This window comes from Mesoplodon bidens (assembly GCF_964165515.1).
Source record: "Mesoplodon bidens genome assembly, chromosome: 16".
NCBI lineage: Eukaryota > Metazoa > Chordata > Mammalia > Artiodactyla > Ziphiidae > Mesoplodon > Mesoplodon bidens.
The window spans coordinates 19864413-19885320 of NC_138173.1; the positions used below are offsets into that span (position 1 = coordinate 19864413).

Consider the following 20908-nt stretch of genomic DNA (forward strand, 5'->3'; position numbering starts at 1 on the left):
GCTTGGTCAATTGGCATTGGTTGATTTAGTAAAAAATCGCCAAACCCGGAGCTGAGCCAACTCCTCACACTTTCCTTTAGCTCTCAGTCACTTATTTATTTAGTTGGTTACCTGAAACGACTGCCTGCTTGCTGCGAACGCGGGAGGACTGGTAGTGTGACATCCACTCTTAGAGATTTTTCTAAATTGAACAAATGCAATGCTTCCTTTAGATAATAACTAAGTCTTAAGAGTTTATACTTCCTTGAATGTACTATCATTTCCCTTATTATTAGTCAGAATCCTTGTGGCAATAAAATTCTCTGGCAAAGGTTCTACGTATTGTGTCAAAATAATTTTGAACACAGAATATGTGTTGATCACTTTCGGGTAGATCAGCGGTTCTACCACACATCGATGACCAACTGATCATCCAAAACCGAACCCACTGCCATCGCGAATTGTTAGCAGTGAAATAAACTGAGACTATTGAACTAAAATATGGTTTCTCTGCTGGGAACAACTGATGTCAAGTGGCATTAAAGCTTCCGTGAATGGGGATGGACAGTTTCTGACTTCAGACTTTTCAGCGTTTTATGGGAACTGTATATTTTGGCAAGTAATAAGACAACCTTCACCATCCAAGTATCTGGAAATATTTTAAAAGAGAATGTCAATAGGTGATCTTTAAACAACACACCTGTGAAAGATTTGCATAATAAATACAACCCGTTAATTGTTACTCTTCTGCCTCAGCTGTCTGTGGAGGGTATCCTGGAGCTGACGTGGACAGAGGCCGCTTTCGTGACATGGTTTGCAGACCACGTGGGCAAAGAGGACCCAAAGAATGTGTTTTGCTCAAGAAGGTCGAGTTAAAGAAAATAGTATCTCATCTCTCCCTTTTGTTCTGCTTTCTAAAACAACCAACTAGTTTTTAAGACAGCCTTTCAACAAGAGATTCAGAAGGAGGAAACTGAGAAAGTTTAGTAAACCCTATCTAAAAAAAAAAAAAAGGAAAAAGAAAAAATACCTAGCTCTTTGATCTCCCTGGCATTTTTATTACAGTCTTAAAATAACCGCCAGCCCCCTGGTCGGAAAAGAAAAACCTTACGGATTAAGCTACTATTTATCTCAGGATAATTACTTGTTTGACCAGAAGTCATTCATTCCTGAAACCACGAAGTTAAACTGTTGAGATGTTTTTAGTAGCCACAGCTTCTGGCTATATTGCTTGGCTAACAAAAGCCGGATCCAGATGACCAGCGCATCTCAGATGGGTCTGAGTATCATTTCTCAAAGTCTAAGGTTTGTGACGGCTCCCAGGGTATGGGAGGGAGGGAGAAAGGAAGCTTTCCATCAGATACATATGTAAAGAGGTACTGACTGAAGCCACAGGTGGCTGGGTTGGCTGGGAATGGAAAACTGGTCTCCCTCTACTTCCCGGAACTCTAGCAGCGCAAGGTGGTCACAAGCCTCAGGGCAGAAGTTAACCCCAGAGGCCCAAGGTGCAGTTTAATGAAATGGTTGCGGCTTCCCCTAGTGGTGTGGCCGCAGTGCTGTCCCTAGGAACCTATTTAATTCCCTTTAATAATACTTCCGGCTCTTTTCTGGACCTCATTGGTTCGGAATTATATCTGCATTCTCGGGTCAGAAGGCTTCTCCCCGCTGCCGCTTTTCCAAAGGCACTGGCCGAGGGCTGACAGCGCCCTAGGCGAGGCGTGACCCGGGGCGGGGAGGAGGACGGTGCCCGCGTCGCCGGGGCCGCGTTTGGCCTCAGGCCGCGGGCGCGGAAGCTGGCTGGGGGTCCTCCAGGTGCGGGAGGCGCGCGCGCGCGAGAATCCGGCTCGAAGGGTCAAGCCGCCCGGCGCCTCGCCCTGATGGTGGAAATTTAGGCATGTGGCGTGTGGCAGTTACCGCCTGGCGGCCTTCGGGAGGCCCCGGAAAGCCGCTACGGTCCACGCAGCCTGGGCTCTGGGACTTGCTGGCGCGCCCGCCGGTCGCCCTGGGGCCTTGGGAACAGGGAAATGAGCGCGCCGAGGCGGTGGCGGCCCTCGCTGCTTTCAGTTTTCATTGAGACTGCTGGTTACTGTTTAACATCCCCACCCACGTTTCAGTTTGTTTAGTAAATCGACCGGACTGTGAGAGGCCGCTGCTTTGTCGCCATTGAGCAAAGCTAATATTCTCCCAGCATATGGTCTAGAGTCTTTGCTAGAGATCGGGAAAAACAAACAAACAAACAAACAACAACCAAATCCTTAAGCCTCTTCTCCCAGATCACCCCGCCCACCCCTACCTCCCACCTCCGCGCTTTCAACCTACTTCCCAGGCTGGGAAAAGTGCTGCACAGAACCCCGCTGCTGGGCCGGGGTGGGGGGAACCTGCCGCCGGGAGATGCGGCGGCTGCCGAGCCGCTGACTGCGACGCAGGAGCTCCGGGAGCGGCTCCGCGCAGGTAAGTTTCTCGGCCCGTGGCCCCCGACTCGGGGCTGAGCCGGAGTCCGCCGTCCCCGGCCGGTGTTAGGCCAGGAGGAGGCTTGGTTCCCCTCAGGCGGCTGAAGGAGGGACGCCCGCCCCGGGAGGGGCTGAGCCTTAGGACCCCTAGGCCGGACGATCTGGAAAGGAGATACCCCGAGGCCTCCCACAGCCGGAGGTGGAGGGAGGAAGAAAGGGCCGGAGGACAGGCAGCGGGAAGCAAGCGCAAGCCGTTCACCCAGGAAAAGTAAAATAAAAGTTGGATTTGTTTGGCAGAGAAAGTTTTGGTGTCTGTCGGCGGGTCACGTGGTTGCCAGGTCTCTGGGGGCTTTGGTGGAGTTGCTTTTTTTTTTTTTTTTTTTTTTTTTTTTTTGTGGCCTGGGGCCAGGCTAGGGCTTTGGGATATCTATGGACCGCGGAGGTTTGTAGGGAGGTGCTTGGTCCTGAAGCATCACCCCAAGGCCTTTGCTCCAGCGTCAGTTTATGCCACTTCTCCCTGAGACGCACTTGGAGAGTGGGCACCTTCCGATGCTGCTGCTGGGGAGATTTTGTCTATACATACATGGACATAAGTATATCTAATTCTATTTCAGTCACTTTGGCTTCCTTTGGGAAGAACTGTCCTTTGGAAGCTTGTTTAAACCATGTGCCAGTTAAGCAATAATCACTCCCTGTCTAACGGGATTAACCCAGCACGTGATAAGATCTTTGAATTGAATATAATGGGCTTCATACCTGATGTGCTGTGCTTCTAAGCCTTGCTCAAAACAGAGTCAAAGGACCCCTCTCCAACGAGCAAACAGTCTTCAGTCAGCTTTCATTTGAGGGCAAGGGCTAGAGAATGCAGACTACAGGGGCTGTACACTTAATGGGATGTCCTGAAAGCTAAACACCTCATGAATAGTAACATTTCCTGCTTTTGCTTTGTTACTTTCTCCCTCTTTTCCGTTCTTTTTACGTGTATCTTCTCTCTCGTCATCGTTACAATATTCTTCCCCTCCAGCTTTCACCACTTTTTCTTAATAACCTTGTTATCCTCACAGGTCCCCCTGTTTTCATCTTTTGTGCACTCTACTATCAGTCAGGTCACCTGATCTATTTATTGTGAGTTTGAAGTCAGTGACCTAGCAGGGTTGGGCTTCTCTCTGGTACCAACTGGGGGAGAGGGTGGAGTAAAGCAAGGTGGCCAGTGGTGGTAAACTACTTATTTTTCACTTTTCAAAGTGGAATGGAGGTTGAGAGCTGTTTGTTCTCTTCTTCCCATTCCTCCTAAGCTCCATTTATAGGCCTACAAATAGGGAATATTTCTCAACATGCTTTATGAAGGTAGTACAACATTTTAACGAGAGTGCGTCTCTTAAGGTCTCATAAGCATTTTATTCTGCCGTTGTGATTACAAGCATATGGGACAGCGGAAATTAATTTTGGGGATTGATAAGATTTTTTTTAATACCCACATGCAAATAATAACTTTATTTGAGTTCCCCGTTTCTTTTGAAAATTCTTGTTATTTTTATGAATTCTGAAAGTACTACTTGCTTATAAAACAACATGAAAATTATAGTAAAGTATAAAGTGAACCCCCTTTCCTATTCCACTCCATATGTGTAACTACCATGGATGGTTGGAGTTGTGTGCTTTCATGGGTATAACCACAGGAATTTTTCTTTCATTATTTCAAAAAAAATGGATAATGGTTCATATACCAGTGTTCTGAAATTTACTTTTAATTTAATATTTCTCAAATATTTCTCTGGCCATATATGAAGATTCTGTTTTAAATGTATTTACCCAATGTAACTAGCCAGCCAATATCCCCCAGAATGTTCACTTGGACTTTCCAATTTCTTACTATTACAAACAGTGATGCAGTGGATATCTGTGTACATTCGCTCTGCAAGGGTACTGCAGAAGATTTATTCTGAGAAGAGAATTGCTAGTTCCAGGGGGACATTCACTTTAAATTCGATGGATATTGCAAAGAGCCTTCCTAAGTACCCACAGTGTATTTGCCATTCTCTTGCCAACACTGGATAATAATGATCTGTTTAAAATGTTGCCAATCTGGTTGTTGAAAAATGGATTTCTCATTGTCAGAGTTGGATATTTGGAAATTATATAAGCCAGTCCTGTAACATCTGACTTCGAGAGCTTAAGAATTTTGCTTTGAAAATATAGTAATAAAGTGGAAAACAAGTTAATGCATTTTAAAATACGGCCTTATTTTGAGCTTGTAAAAGGTGCCACTGTATTAGTTGCTATCTATCCATTTACTGAATGGCTGGAGATACTGATACATTCTGAGTGAGAATTTCTATGTTGCAAACATGTGACTCTGGTGTGCCTAGTGGTTGCTGGTGTGATTTTGTGGCTCTTGACTTCACATCCCTGGGAATAAAATCACAATTTTAAATGAGGTGTCATAATTTGGGGTCCTTAGGAAGCTGTAAAGGCAAACAAAACAGCTGAGGGTACAATGCTACATCCTCTAGAATCACTTCTCTCCACCCTCCCCATAGGAACCTTCACCTCTTGGTATTAATCAGCTCATACATAGACACATGGAATGCGTCAAATATGCCTTACTCCTACAGTTGGGAGAGCTATTTATGAATGTTAATAATATACATATTTTAGCTGAAACTTTCTGAATCCTTAATATGTGTTGCGTATTGTTCTAAGCTATTTATATGCATTTTTTCTCTTAGATTCTTTCAACAAATCTATGCAGCTTATACTAATATTCTCCCCATTTTCAGATGGGAAAAATGAGGCAGAGAGAAATTTTAAAATTTGACTAACATCACACATCTATAGGGGATAAAACTGGAGATTCAAATCCAGGCCCTGTGGCTCTAGGCTCTAGAGAGTAACCATGGCATCTTCAAGAAGTCCTTGGTTGTTCATTGCACAGGGCTGCCCAGCTGAGGGGGATGTGAGGAATGATACCTGGGTCGGACTCCACAGTCCATGCCATGTCCCCTTGTTCTTGACTGAGTATTCCTAGGGGGAAGGCATTTTTCTAGGTCACAAAATGTCTGTAAGGGCTAGCAGCAACCCTGCTTCTGATGTATCAGGAGCTCCATGTATACATATTTGCATGCTTATCTAAGTACCTTTGGAACTCAATACTATCTCGCCCATTCATCATAGTTAACTCTTAAAGAAAAAACTCTCCCCTACTACGTATACTTCCTACCTTGTAGTTAATACATGAGGAGACAGAATGCTCTTATGTGGGAGAATTAGCTCATAGCTCCTGATGTTGTGCTGCCGTGAAAACCTTTGGTTTTATCAAGATGACTTTCTGGAGAATGAATAGGGAATTTCTTTTTTTCTTTTTTTTGTAATTCTCTTAACATTTTGGGGGACATGACGGTCTTTGAAGATGACTATCTCATGGGCTATAAGCCAAGAAAGACTGCTTTGTTGTCACATAGGGACGTTTATATTCCTGCCCAGCTATTTACTATAAGGGGAGCAAAAGCTAAGGCACTTGGCCAAGTTAACCTCTGAGGCCCAATTTCCTCATTTTTGAAGTGTATGTGATTATAACGTCTATCTCGTAGAATTTCTATGATGATTATATATGTTAATACATGAAAACATTTAGAACGATGCCTGGCATATACTGAGTACCCACCATGTACCTTGTGTAGCTGTTGTTGTTGTGATAGAATGAGATAATTCATCTACAACACTGCTTGATTGTTGTTAATAAGTGTCACCCATTTTTATTGATCCTCTCTTTAGAGAAATTATACTTATGTACACAAACAAATTGCATAAGACTTCAAGAGTTTATGGACCCCTAGAGACCTGGCCAAGCCCTCTAATAGGCCGCGGAGATCAGTGATGAAGAAGAGAGACATAGTCCCTGACTTCATGGAGTGTTTAGCTAAGCAGTGTAGACAAGGATCGCCTTGAGTATAGTTCAGTGGTTAGAACATGGGCTTAGGAATCATCAAAACCTGAGTGCAAATCTCAGTTCTGCCCTCTGCTAGCTGTGCATCCCTGTGTGTTACTTAACATTTTTGTGCCTCAGTTTAAAAAGTTTTAAAATGAGAATAACAGTCTTTACCCTTAAAGTATATGTGGACTAATTCTTGTATTATTTAAGCCAAGCATTTTATTTATTGAATGTTTGACCCTTTCTCTGCACTATAGTTCATATATGGAAGAATCACATTTATATATGATAGCAAAAAGTTGACATAGACATCTAGAGAGTGTGTCTCCTGTCCCCGTCTCATTTAAAAGTATCTGCTGAGGGGCTTCCCTGGTGGCGCAGTGGTTGAGAGTCCGCCTGCCAATGCAGGGGACACGGGTTCATGCCCCGGTCTGGGAGGATCCCACATGCCGCGGAGCGGCTGGGCCTGTGAGCCATGGCCACTGAGCCTGCGCGTCCAGAGCCTGTGCTCCACAATGGGAGAGGCCACAGCAGTGAGATGCTCGCGTACCACAAAAAAAAAAAAAAAAAAAAAAGTATCTGCTGAATCTGTTGATAGCATCATCTGAGCCTGGTAATTTAGTATTTTTTAATATTTTGAATTTTTGAGTATTGTTCCTCTAGGCTTGCATACTGTATTGTACTCTGCTTGTGCTCCTGGCTTACTGAAGTTTATGAAATCTGTCCCAGTATTTTTTTTTCTTTTGCATTTTGTCATTTCAGACACCATGGCTATAGTTTGCAAATAAAGTCTATATATTAATTTAGATGGAGTTTAATTGTATGCCCTGTATTAGATGCCCAGAATACAGGTATAAATAAATCAGTGTCCCCACCCTCAAACACAAATAATCTACTTGGAAGACAAACACATATAACCATCTATAACATAGGGTGATAACTATTGCATTAGTACAGTAGATAGAAATACAATGGAAAATAGAAGCACAAAAGATACATTTAGCTTGAGTGGCCTGGAAAGATTTCATGGATCAGTTAATGATTTTTCTGATTAGAACTTGCTGAATAGAGAAGAATGAGAAAGTTGTTTGGGGCAGAGGAGATGACATTTGAAATAAGTGGAATGGCAAGAGATGAACTGGGAAGGAGCACCGGGCCAGATTCTGACAGTCTTGAATGTGGGTGACAAAGGTTTGAGCAATGTCCTCTAGGCAACAGGGAGCCATCAAAAGTCTGTAAGCAGGTTGGGTTATGAAAGTTTTCTTTTTCTTCTTCTTTTTTTAATTGTTTGGCAACGTTTTGGAGGATGGATCAAAGAGGGACAGACAAAAGACAGGGGAATAGTAGGAAGCTTTCCCAGTAGTCCAATGGAGATGTGAAGAGGATAGCGTAGAATCTAGAGACGTTTTGAAATTCTTTAAACTGGATTTAAGAACTGTAGAATAAGGAAGATGAGGGAATGTGAGGGATTGAAGCTGACCTTAAATCTTTGGGATTGTACAGGAAGCTTTGATTTGATCCTGGTCATTATAGATTTAGAGTTTTTCAACTATTATAATCCTAAAAGTTGTACACGTTTTAAAACTTAGTTTGTATGGCAAAAGTAAACCTCATTTGGCCATCTGAGCCACATTGTCAAGTACTTAGGAAAAGGATTGTTTCTCTAGTTTGAGCTAATTTTCAGCAAAGTAATTACTACTTTTAATCTGAATTTTTGCAACAAACAACTGTTCTCCCTTCCTGGTTAGTCTTAACCCCAGTCAGTTCCCATGATAACAGTTAGAGTGCTATAGAGAAGACAAATCTGATCATTACTTTTTTCTTCCATTTAAAACCATTCGTTCGCTTCTTGATGTCCTTATCATCAACTCCAAGTGTATTCACATCACTAGACCCCATGTAACTTGGTCTATGATTTCCACTCCAAGCTTCATCTCTCTTTTCTTGACATCCCGTACTTTAGTCTTTAGCTGGAATAAATCTCTTCCCGTTCCTCAAATGCACCATGCTCTGCACCTTCAAAAGCGCTGTTTCTACTGTTTGGAAAACTCTCTGCCAGTGTCACCATCATTTCCCCCCTCTATTCTAGCCAGCTTCCACTTATCTTGCAGGTCTTTGCTCAAATACCACCTTTCCTGACCTCCTGACCCAATATACCAAGTTAATTGTATCTTGTTCTTTCCCTATCATGATACTTACCAACTTCATCACACACAGTGGTTGCATGTTTGATGATGATTCTCTTAGGCTTGAGTGTTAGGCTTCTGAGGGTAAGAAATGTATTATTCTTGCTCATTCTTTAGTTAGGCATTTAGCTGAGGCTTAATGAGCATGTGTTCAGTGAATGAACGAGTATCTGTAATGGAAAAGGAAGGTGAAATGCCAATAATAGAATTAAAACATTTGTTGAGAAGCTAATTTTCAAGCACTGCATTCTATATTGGGGATTAAGCAATGACTGGAAACAATTCTCTCCTAAGATTTTCATGTCTGGTTAGGGATATGCATTAAAGAATTATTACTCACTATGATAAGGGCATATGTTGAGTACTGGAGAAGGATTGTAGAAACCCAGCAGAAAGCCCACTAACTTTTCCTGGAGTAGGTTACGCAAGAGATGACATGTGAATTCTTTATTTTTAAGTCAAGAGGGATATAATATATTGATATTGAGATATAATTACATTGAGATAAGTATATTGAGATACAATTTGCATTCAGTAAAATACACTACCAAACATAAAATAGATAGCTAGTGGGAAGCAACCACATGGCACAGGGAGATCAGCTCGGTGCTTTGTGACCACCTAGAGGGGTGGGATAAGGAGGGTGGGAGGGTGGGAGGGAGGGAGACGCAAGAGGGAGGAGATATGGGAACATATGTATATGTATAACTGATTCACTTTGTTATAAAGCAGAAACTAACACACCATTGTAAAGCAATTATACTCCAATAAAGATGTAAAAAAAATCCATCCTTTTTAACCATACACTTCAATGAATTTTGACAAATGTATGCCGATGTGTAATCACTACCAACCACGATGAGGATATAGAACCTTTCTGCACAGCCCTCCCCCTAATTCACTTGTGCCCTTTTGCAGTCAGCCCCTTCCACCTCTCCCGGCAACCACCAGTGTGATTTCTGTCCCTAGGATTGCCTTTTCCAGAACAATATATACATAGAATCACATAGTATGTAGCTTTTTGTGTCCTGCTCTTTTCATTTCACATGATAATTTTGCGATTCATCCATCAGATTCATCCATCTTCTTGTGCTTATCAGTAGCTTATTCCTCTTTTAAAAAACAGATTTATGAGGTACAATTGACATACAATAAACTGCACATATTTAAAGTGCACAATTTTAAAAGTTTTGACATATGGGTATACCCATGCAATGATCACCATAATAAAGATAGTGAATGTAGCCAACACCCCCAAAGGTTTCTTCAAGCTCCTTTGGAAACCATCCCTCCTGTTCCTCCCTGTCCTCTGTCCTGAAGCAACCACTGATCTACTTTCTGCCTTTGCAAATTAGTTTTCATTTTCTAGAATTTCTTATCCATGAACTCATGGAGTATTCTTTTGTGTCTGGCTTCTTTCATAATTATTAGCATAATTATTTTGAGATTCATACATATTATTGCATCAACCAATTGTTCATTCTTAAAAGAGTTTTCTTTTAAGTGAATGCTATAACATTGTATGGATATGCCACAATTTGTTTATTCATTCACCTGTTGACGAACATTTAAACTGTTTCTAGTTTCTGCTCTTACAAATAAAGCTAATCTGAACCTTCTTGTACAAAGACTTTGTGAGGATATTGCTTTCATTTGTTTTAAGCTAGATCTTATGGAAGAAACAGGTTTCCGCAGTAGTTGTACCATTTTATGTTTCCACTAGTAGTGTTTGAGTTGCAGTCTCTTCACGTCCTTACCAACACTTGGTATGGTCAGTCTTTTCTTTTTTCACTGTTGTGGTCTCTCCCGTTGCGGAGCACAGGCTCCGGACGCGCAGGCTCAGCGGCCATGGCTCACGGGCCCAGCCGTTCCGCGGCATGTGGGATCTTCCCGGACCGGGGCACGAACCCGTGTCCTCTGCATCGGCAGGCGGACTCTCAACCACTGAGCCACCAGGGAAGCCCCTGGTCAGTCTTAATTTTAGACATTCTTAAAGGTAGATGATGAGATTACATTGTGGTTTTTATTTGCATTTCCCAGATGACTAGTGATGCTGAGCATCTTTTCATGAGCTTATGTACCATTCATGTATTTTCTTTGGTGGTTCAAAACTTATGCATCTGTACCCCCTGCCCCACCCAAGTTTCTATTTTATTTTATTTATTTGTTTATTTATTTGGCCATGCTGCACAGATTGTGGGATCTTAGTTTCCCGACCAGGGATGGAACCCAGGCCTTTGGCAGTGAAAGCATGGAGTCCCAACCACTGGACTGCCAGGGAATTCCCCCCACCTATCTTTTAAAAATTAAGTTGTTTGTCTTCTTATTATCAAGTTGTAAGTCTTCTATGTATATTATAGCTGCAAGTCCTTTATCACATACAGGATTTTAAAACATTATCTCCCTATATGAATTTAATCTATTGTACAAGAGGTAGGATTTGACTGAGAGAAGAAGAGACTAAAGGATATTCTAGTCATAAATAGGAATAGCATGTGCAAATAAAAAGGTTGGTTTTGTGGTTTCATGAGGCTCCAGTGTGTGGTAAAATAGGAAAAGGTGGCGGAAAGTGAGTTCACAAAAACAAGAAGAAGCCTGAAAATAGAGAATTTTTGAGGTCATGCTGTGGAATTTAGACTTTGTGTGTGTGTGTGAGCACTAACATTAATAAATATTTATACAATAACAATATTGATACTAATAATTGAGTTTCACAGTTTATAGAATTCTTTCATATGCACAATTTACAGTGTTTCCCTCTACATTATTTAAGTCCTGTGACAAACATGGGAAGACACTGAGACTTGGAGATTAGTGTATACAATATTAAGTATAGGTTTTGGGGTTTTGAGCAAATGTCTTTTTGGCTAGTGTGTGTGTGTGTGTGTGTGTGTGTGTGTAAATTTGTGTGAGAAAGAGTGACAGCTGGGTTGATCTGCAGGGGCAGAAGAGCACTTACCCAGTTGGGCAGGGGACAGTGTCCTGCTGAGCTCTGGTAGATGTACAGGAGACCCTGATAAAGGTTGGGGAGTATAGTTGTAATACTTTGAAAATGATCATTCACAGTTAACATAGAATGTTTAACAAAAATTCCAAAATCTCAGAGGATTTTCTGGACTCTGTGAATTTTCTTTCAGTTGTCTTGTTTAACTTTTTAGTTTCTCATGGGAAGTTCAGAGATAATGGGAAGTTTTCAAATATAATCCTTTGGTTCCATATATTCTGTTTCCATTGTTCTGCTCAGTACCCTGCCCTCTTTCCCTCTGCCATTGACATGCACTACTCTGTTCTTACCTCAGGTCAACTTTGTAGACGTGAAAAAAGTTACATGCTAAACAGGCTCACAATTTAGGAATTAAATCTTTCTTTTTTTTTTCTCACTTGCAGTTTTTAAAATTTCCTCATTTGCTCCTTTTTTGTAAATTTCATCCATCCTTAACTCCCATGAGTTCTTTTCCTGGTGAAAGAATTGAAGCATTTTGAATATTCAGTTAATTATAAATGTGAGTACATTACTATCTTCTCTTCAGGAGTCATGAATAAGTACTAGTTGAAAAGTTTCTCAATTAGTAATTATTTAATAATGAAACATCTTGGGAAGCAAGGCTTACAATTTTTAAAAAGCCTGGAGTGTTTTAAAAGATGAGTTTCCTTTCTTGGTTTAGTTGATCAGATTCTTTCTGGACAAAGATTCCTACTACCTGAAATTATCCTTATTATGAATACATTAAACAGAAAATGTAAGTATATGTATACCTAGCATATATCATATATATTGAACTACTTTCCGTTACCAAGTGACTTATGAATTTTTATAGTCATATTTTTTTCTATTTATACATGGAGTCCCAGAAAGTTAAAACTTGCAAAGTAATTGTCATCTAAGTAGAGAGTATTTTTGGTATATGTTCTCAAACTGCCTTAAACTCTTAAATTGTAATGGAGAACAAACAATAGACGTGCCTAATGTGTAGTTCTTTTATTTAAACTTAAAACAATTGTTAACAGCATTGTGGTTTTCTTCCTATGTTAAGCACACATTTTGTCTTACAAGTGAATTCAAAACCTGACATTTCATTTTGTGAAACTGAACTGATAACTTGTATATTAGAAATGAGTAGCTATCATAAAAATGAATTATTGGTTAAAAAGGGTTATAATTCAATTAGGAAATAGTTTTTGAGTATTATGTGCAAGACATGTAGTGGCTTAAGTGATGTAAAGAATAAATAGAATCCTTAGAGTTTAACAAACTAGTTAGAGATATAAATACAAAAACATAATTCCATTCAGATTGGTTTATGGTGTTATAACATACAAACCACTTATTCTAGGATACACACACACACATATATATATATATGTATTCTTATATGTGTGTCTGTATGTGTATATATATATATATATATATATATATATATATATATATAATTTGCCCACAAATAATATACATAAATACTATACATTAGTATATACACATGCACATACACATTTGTATTTAGATTCTAAATGTATGAGATGCTTCATTCCAAGTTTAATTGAGCTAAGTAAAAGAGCTTAATCAATCTTAATAATAATATGCTATATTTTCCATTATTTGTCATAAATGTCTTATAGTTAAGTATTATTCCTTGAACAGTTTATCAATTTTAAACAAAATAAATAAAAAGCAAAAGAGAATTAACTATCAAAGCTAGTGAAACTAATTTCAAAAACAGAGGAAAATGGGAGCAAAATGTGGGAAATTAAAGCTGGAATTATATAAATCCATTTCTATAAAAATATATACACTGAAGAGATTCCATAGTTCCTCTTTTGGGTATAATGTATTCCAGATATTAGGAAAGCCGAGAGAACTTACCTCAAACATACATTTTTTTTTTCTACTGGAAGAAAAAAGGTAAATAAAATATTTCTTTAGGTAGGTGTTTTAGTTTGCTGGTACTGCCATAACAAAAACCACAGATTATAAACTGGGATGAAGTGAGCGAGTGGCATAGACTTATATATACTACCAAATGTAAAGTAGATAGCTAGTGGGAAGCAGCTGCATAGCACAGGGAGATCAGCTCGGTGCTTTGTGACCACCTAGAGGGGTGCGATAGGGAGGGTGGGAGGGAGATGCAAGAGGGAGGAGATATGGGGATATATGTATATGTATAGCTGATTCACTTTGTTATAAAGCAGAAACTAACACATCATTGTAAAGCAATTATACTCCAATAAAGATGTTTAAAAAAATTAAAAATTTAAGAATTAAAAATAAAAAACAAATAAATAAGGAAAAAAAGAAACTCACAGATTGGGTGTCTTAAACAACAGAAGTTTATTTTCTCACAGTTCTGGAGCCTAGAAGTCCAAGATCAAGGTGTTGGCAGGTTTGGTTTCTTCTAATGCCTCTCTTCTTGACTTGTAGATGGCCATCTTCTCACTGTGTCTTCACACAGTCTTCCCTTCACGAGTGTCTGTATCCTAATCTCCTCTTCTTATAAGGACATCAGTCATATTGGATTAATGGAGGACTCACCCATAGGAACTCATTTTATCTTAATTCATCTTTAAAGCTCTATCTCCAAATACAGTTATATTCTGAGGTACTGGGATTTGGGACTTAAACATATAGAGTTTGGGGGTTGGGGAGATACAATTCAGTTCACAACAGCAGGGTAACATATAGTATTTAGTCTTATTACAGCCTTAGATATTCAAGTCTTCCTTATGGCTCATGAATATTTTTTGCTTTAGACTCTACATTAAATCAGTTAACTGAGCCCCAAACCCAAATCATTCATGTTGATCTCTAGAAGGCCTTCCTCTCTCTCTTCACACCTACCTCCATCCATACTCTGCCATTGTTCCCTTAATGTTTCCTCCCTTTTGATCAGTCCCTCTGGCCAGGACAAATGGCAAAAATTCGTGTGGCTTGAGATAATATCTAGATTCAGTGAATAATATATAGAAAGAAAAATCTTCTGTGAATAATCTAGAGATATGTCTGATATTAGAAACCTACTATCTGTTTCATAGGTTCATCCTGTTTCCCCATCTTGGCTTCTGAATAATGGTGCACTGTTTTGGTTAAGTAACAGTAGAGGGAAGTCCTCTGGGTATGTGTGTTTGTGTCACTGAGACTACAGAAGTCAAAGAACAATGCCAAATTAAGCTGAATTCCAAAGCAGGGCAGATAATGTGTTTGCAGTTTTGGAAAAACACTTAAAATATATCTTTCTTTCAGGCTTCTCTACTGGGTCCAGGGCGTTGTATAGGCATTTATGCATCACCTTAATTTATAAGCGTTGAATTTCAGTAAGAAGTGTAGAAATTATACAGAAATATATACAATAATTCAGAGACTGTTAAACTGTATATCTCTTGAGTTAATGGGAAGGAGACATACAGCACAGCACCATTCATGCTGATAGCAAAAGTGCCGAAATGTCAAACCAATTCTGAGGGGTGCTCTCTATGGCCCAATCCCCTCTTCCCTGGTTGAGAGAGATAAACACATACAGCCTTTCAGGTTCAAAGTGCAGTTTCTGCATTTGAAGTTATGTGTTAAACAGCTTGTTTCAGAGTTTCTCAGGTAGAATCCTAACAACTCAGATTGCAGTAAAAGCTCCATGATTCACTCTTGCAAAACTTTAATTTCACTGACAGTATAATTGCAAATCACGGTGTCGGGAACAGTGTGTTCACTCCTGTGAGTCTGTTTTAAAATTGTGAAAGATTAATTGTATCAGTACTATGTCTATAGCCATCTTGCAATAAATATCTTAGGAATAGTCAGCTCATTGATTTAGAGGAAATTATCAGTCCTGGTATGGTATGACATGTATAACGCACTTCAGTCAGAAGGAGTTAGATAGTAGACTGAGCTACTGAATGACACTTGACAAGTTATTTAACTTTTTGTGCTTTATTTTGCCCATTTCTAATCTGAGATAATATGCCTACTATCATAGGGTTTCTGAGAATCTTAAACTGGACAACATATGTGACACCACCCAGTACCCTTTTCTGGTATTTGGCAGTGGCTTAAGAAATGGACATAGCCTCTCTTTTCTTCATGATTTATAATCTCCTCTTATGATATTGGAAATAGATACTTTAAAAGAAAACCTTTTAATTTTTTACTTAAACCAGAAGCCAGGAGTTATCCTTAATTTGTGTCTTTTCCTTACACACTCGACCTAATTTGTCAGTGAATTAGAGATCTGCCAATACTACCTCCAAATGAGCCTTGTGTATTTCACCTCTATTGCAGCCATGTCATCCAAGCCACAATCATTGTGTACCTGACAACTGCAGCAGTCCACTCACTGCTCTCAGCTTCCATATTATTCCCTTCAAGGGTGACCTTAAAATATAAATGAGAACACGTCATCCCCCTGCTTCAACCCATCCAATTGGTTTTCCATTGTACCAGGAATAATGTCCGGGCTCTTCATGGTGGCCTCTGAGTCATTTGAGGTTCTGCGCTCCCCCTGTCTCTCTCACTCTTACCACTTGCAACTCTCCCTTACTCCTTGGGTTCTAGCCACATCCAGGTTTTCTCAGTTCTCAAAAAAAAAAAAGCCAAATTATTTTTCATCTCAGGGCCTTTGCCCTTTGTCTTTTACTCCTTCCAAACTCACCTCCACCTCCCATACATAAACATCACATGAGTATCTTCATCCTTTACTTTTCAGTTTAAATGTCACCTCCACAGAGAGGTTTCTCAGAGTTTCCTCTGATTTGTAAATATGCCTTCTTCCATATTTATTGTTGATTGGAGATAATCAAATCAGTTCAGCTGGCTGGGAGGTCTTAGCAGCAGAAGCCTGGGTGGATGTTGCAAAAAAGGATAAAACAGAAGCCTAGGAGAGCAAGAGAAGAAAGGAAATCAGGATACTAAATATTTAATATGGTTAAAAAAAAAGTCTGACATTCTTTATTCTACATATAACTTGAAAACATATTTCATGACATGATTTTTTTTGTTTGGATTAAGATATAATTATACTAACTGCTAGTTTAGAACTCTAAAGCAGCACTCTGCCATAGAAATATAATGCAACCCCATGTGTACTTTTAAGTTTTTTCATCGCCACATTACAAGTGAATAGAAATAAGGGAGAGTAATTTTAATAATCTCTTTTATTTAACCCAGTGTATCCAAAGTATAATCATTTCAACATATAATCAACATAAACATAAACGTTATTAGAGATAGTTTACACTGTTTTTCATAGCAAGCCTTTGAAATCTGGTGCCTTCTTTAAGCTTATAGTACATCTCACTTCCTACTTGTCAGAGTTAAGGTGCTCAATGGCCATATGGTACCTTGATGGTCAGTGCAGATTTAAAGGTTATTCAACAGAGATTCCATCCATACCACTTTCATCATCTGGAAGGATTTTTTAATTGCATTTTGGGACAATTTAACTTTGAATTTTTTTTTTTTAGAGTAGATATATCAGCTTTCTGTTTTCAAGGACTTTCTAATAAACTTGTGAGAAAAGTATTTTCTCACCTTTCTGAAAACACAAAACCTATCATTTCTCTCTTCATTATGTTTGAAGAGAGGTACAGTTGATGGGGCTTAGTTTACGCTGCAGAGCTGATGAGGCTGCTAGACGTCCTGCTGCTTGTAAGATTTAGTTGTGAGGCAGTTTACGTGGAAATGGCCCATGCAAGGGCTTCTCCAAGTGGATCAGGCACCAGATTCACCCGAGAGCCAGTGGTCATGCAGAATAATGGGTCGCACTCCCAGAGATTTAGGCTCAGCACACCTGGGGCGGGGCTGAGAATCTGCATTTGCAGGTGCTGCATCTGGTGGAGGCTGTTACCGGCAGAGATCGCCTTCCCTCCACCCCCTCCCCCCCTCCCAGCGCTTGTCCCATGGCCCGGAGCCACACTTGTCATTTCTTCATATGCCTGGTGAGGCCTACCCTGGAAAGCCTGTTTTCATCTGTTTGTTTCTATTTGTGTGCATGTTGCGGCGGGGAGGTTGGGGGAGGTGGGTGGAGGAGGCCACCTCTCCATCCATTATGATGTTGTGTTCCACTTGGAGGAAGAAGAGCAGAAGAGCCTTAGAGGGGAGGCAAGAGGGAACCAAATACAAACTTCAGAAAGGAAAAGCTTAACAAAACGCCACTGAGGAGGCTTCCCTGGTGGCGCAGTGGTTGAGAGTCCGCCTGCCCATGCTGGGGACACGGGTTCGTGCCCCGGTCCGGGAAGATCCCACATGCGGCAGAGCGGCTGGGCCTGTGAGCCATGGCCGCTGGGCCTGCACGTCCGGAGCCTGTGCTCCGCAACGGGAGAGGCCACAGCAGTGAGAGGCCCACATACCGCAAAAAAAAAAAAAAAAAAAAAAAAACCCGCCACTGAGGTCAGGGGGCAGTAAAAGCTCCTGGTGACTATTGCTTATATTTTACCTGTTTTGCTTTGAGGGGTGGAGAACAGTGTCTATGTTCTAGGTTGAGATGATAGACTTTTACTGAAGCAATAGTAGTTCTGTCAAATGAATCCTCAACCCAAAGTCAAATATTTTCCGCATTGTTTTTCTAGTCTTTCTAATATCACTAAGTTCCAAATCCTACGATTAGCTTTAAGGGTCACATGGAAATAGTACCACTGTTTATATGAACAGAAAAATGCTCATACAGCTACTGTATTATGTTGAATTTCTACAGAGCTTCAATTGTGTGGTCAGGCTTCTGTGAATACTAAGTAAAATTATTGTGAAATTTCTGAGTGATGAGAAAAATTATTTTCAAGCTAAATATAACTTTGATAAAGCTATGAATTTGAAAAAGAATTTATAGGCTACATTTAGAAAAAAATCAAGTGAAATTAATCTTTCCTCTTTATTTTCTCTGACAACTTTAATTTTTCTGTTGCATTATCTAATACTTACTGGGCACTTATTATTGGCGGGCACTGATCTAAATGCTTTACCTGCATTAATTCATTTAGTCCTTGTAACAACCTAATGACTCTATTATTATTGTTCTTATTTCACAGATAGACGTTACACAGTCAATTAGCAGGGGTGATATTCTGAACCACTTAACTGCAGCTTTATATCCTCTTCTCTTTGAGATTCAGCTGCCTTACTTTGTTCTTTTGGGACATGATGCTCTCTTCCTTGATCTCCTCCTACTCTATAAATTTATATCCAACTACACATCCATTTGAATTTTTTTTTTTTTCCGGTACGCGGGCCTCTCACTGCTGTGGCCTCTCCCGTTGCGGAGCACAGGCTCCGGACGTGCAGGCTCAGCGGCCATGGCTCACGGGCCCAGCCACACCGCTGCATGTGGGATCTTCCCAGACCAGGGCACGAACCCGTGTCCCCTGGATCAGCAGGAGGACTCTCAACCACTGAGCCACCAGGGAAGCCCCTGAGGAATTTTTTAAATGAAATTTAAATCACCCACTATTCAATGCATACACATTATCTTTTTGCATACTTCTGTCCAGTCTTCTGTGCTTGTGGGGATACATACATTTTATATTCACCCACCATGAGTGATTTGTGTTTGGATTTTTTCACTGATTATTGAATTATTATTTTTTTTAGAGTAATCCTTAGAACTACCTTTGTATTATCTCATTAAAATGCTATTACCTTGAAATAACACAACCTACCTGACCATTTTCCTACTGTTGTACAGGTTGATTTTAATTATTTCCTGTTCCCAATTTTGTAATGAATGTGCATGAACACAGCTTTTTAAAAACTTGATTTATTTCCCTACTGTTAATTTATTAAGTCAATGAGTAAGCCTTTCTCTAGTTTTTGACTCGTGTTGTTGTATTGCTTTTGCTTTGAACTAAAGATTTTTTATTGAGTTGTGGCCAATCTTAAAGTATACACTCAAATTTTTACATATGTAAAATGTAACCATTGCCACATAAAATAGTATTTTCCCAGTTTTTAAAAAATATCATTGGGCTTCTACTCTGACATAGATTAAATTTGCCTATTTTACTGTGTCCTGTGTTTGTTAGTTCCTTGTTCTCTTTTGTTGTTCTGTAATATGCCTTTGGATGGATATACAACAGTTTACCAAGTCTACTCTTGATGGACATTTGGGTTGTTTCCAAATGTTTCTAGGCTACTACAAATGAAGCTACCTTAAACATACTTTACATGCCTTTTGCCGTACCTGAGCCTTCATTTCTGAGGGGTATATTCCAAGAGTGGAATTACTGATCACAGAGAATACATATGCTTATCTAATATTATTACCTTCCTTAAGGTGTAAAATCTATTTAAAATACTGGTAAAATATTTCTATATTATAGATTGGTAAGAATAGTATACTATCATACAAAAAGGGAGAGAATAAATAATTCAAGAAAGCAGTAGCAGAACTGAGTCTAGAAACTGTCTTTCATTGGTGGCAAAACTTAACAAGTTCCACTTGCCTTTAATGATTCCCTTTTGTTTTGTATGAATTTATCATACATGAAACTATATAACTATTAGTTCACATAAATGAATTCCTAAACTGTTAGACTTTTATTATTGTTACTGTTTTTATTGAGATATAATTATGTATAACTATCTTTACTATGTTGGCTATAAACACCCTTTGCTTCTATTCTTCATGGATTTTGCTCATGCCTTTGTGTCTGCCCAGAATCACATCTTCAGTGGTCTCTTTATGTTTCCCCATTGCACTTTGTGCATCACTTCACATTAATAAGTACCGAATACACACCATCAACTGACAGGTAAGTATTTGTGTATGTTAATGGACGCAATGAAACTGTACCCTTGCACTTTGTTTAGTGTAGAATTCATGTGAATATTTCAGGTAAGCACAGCACACGTGGAGACACACACACACAAATCTTGAGCTTTATTGGGTAGTAGTGAGCACATGATCTTCAAAACACACTTATTATTGAAGTAAGGTTATGAGAACAATAAGTTTTAAAGAACTTAATCTGTTCTTATAAATTATATCATCTGCTCATTGTATGGTCAAATTTTCTTGAAATGATTCTGGTAATTCTTTTATATCCTCTCTTATACCTCTGAACCAGGAAGTCAGTGCAAAAAATTCTTTCAGCAGGCTTTCATGCATTGTCATTAAGCAGCTTTCACTTGTTAGGGTGTGTCAGCTGTAAATATCTTTTCTCTGGGGCACCCGAATTATAACGATGGTTTGGAGCTTAATAATATCATTGAGGTGCAGGCCAGACAATGTTTCCATTATTGTAGTCGTTATTTATTGGAAGGTAAAAGAATGTAAAGAGAAAAGAGTAGATGGGAAGTGATAAAGATTGGCTAAGTACTATGGAACACCCTGACGCTGCTCGAATTATGTTAATGTTTATTTTAGTACTCGGGGGTATTATAGTCTCTT

The 20908-nt window shown here is 39.5% G+C and overlaps 1 protein-coding gene across 2 annotated transcripts in view; it reads left to right on the plus strand.

Annotated features, from left to right (window-relative positions):
- Positions 1–2258: 2258 nt before the first annotated feature.
- The window catches only part of HNF4G (hepatocyte nuclear factor 4 gamma), a 127980-nt gene continuing 109330 nt past the window's right edge, over positions 2259–20908 (plus strand). Inside the window, exon 1 of one of the 2 annotated variants that reach the window (XM_081258620.1) lies at positions 2259–2430. The gene's annotated coding sequence lies outside the window, so the exon portion shown is untranslated. The remainder of the gene's footprint in view (positions 2431–20908) is intronic. The other variant, XM_081258618.1, reaches the window with a different exon arrangement.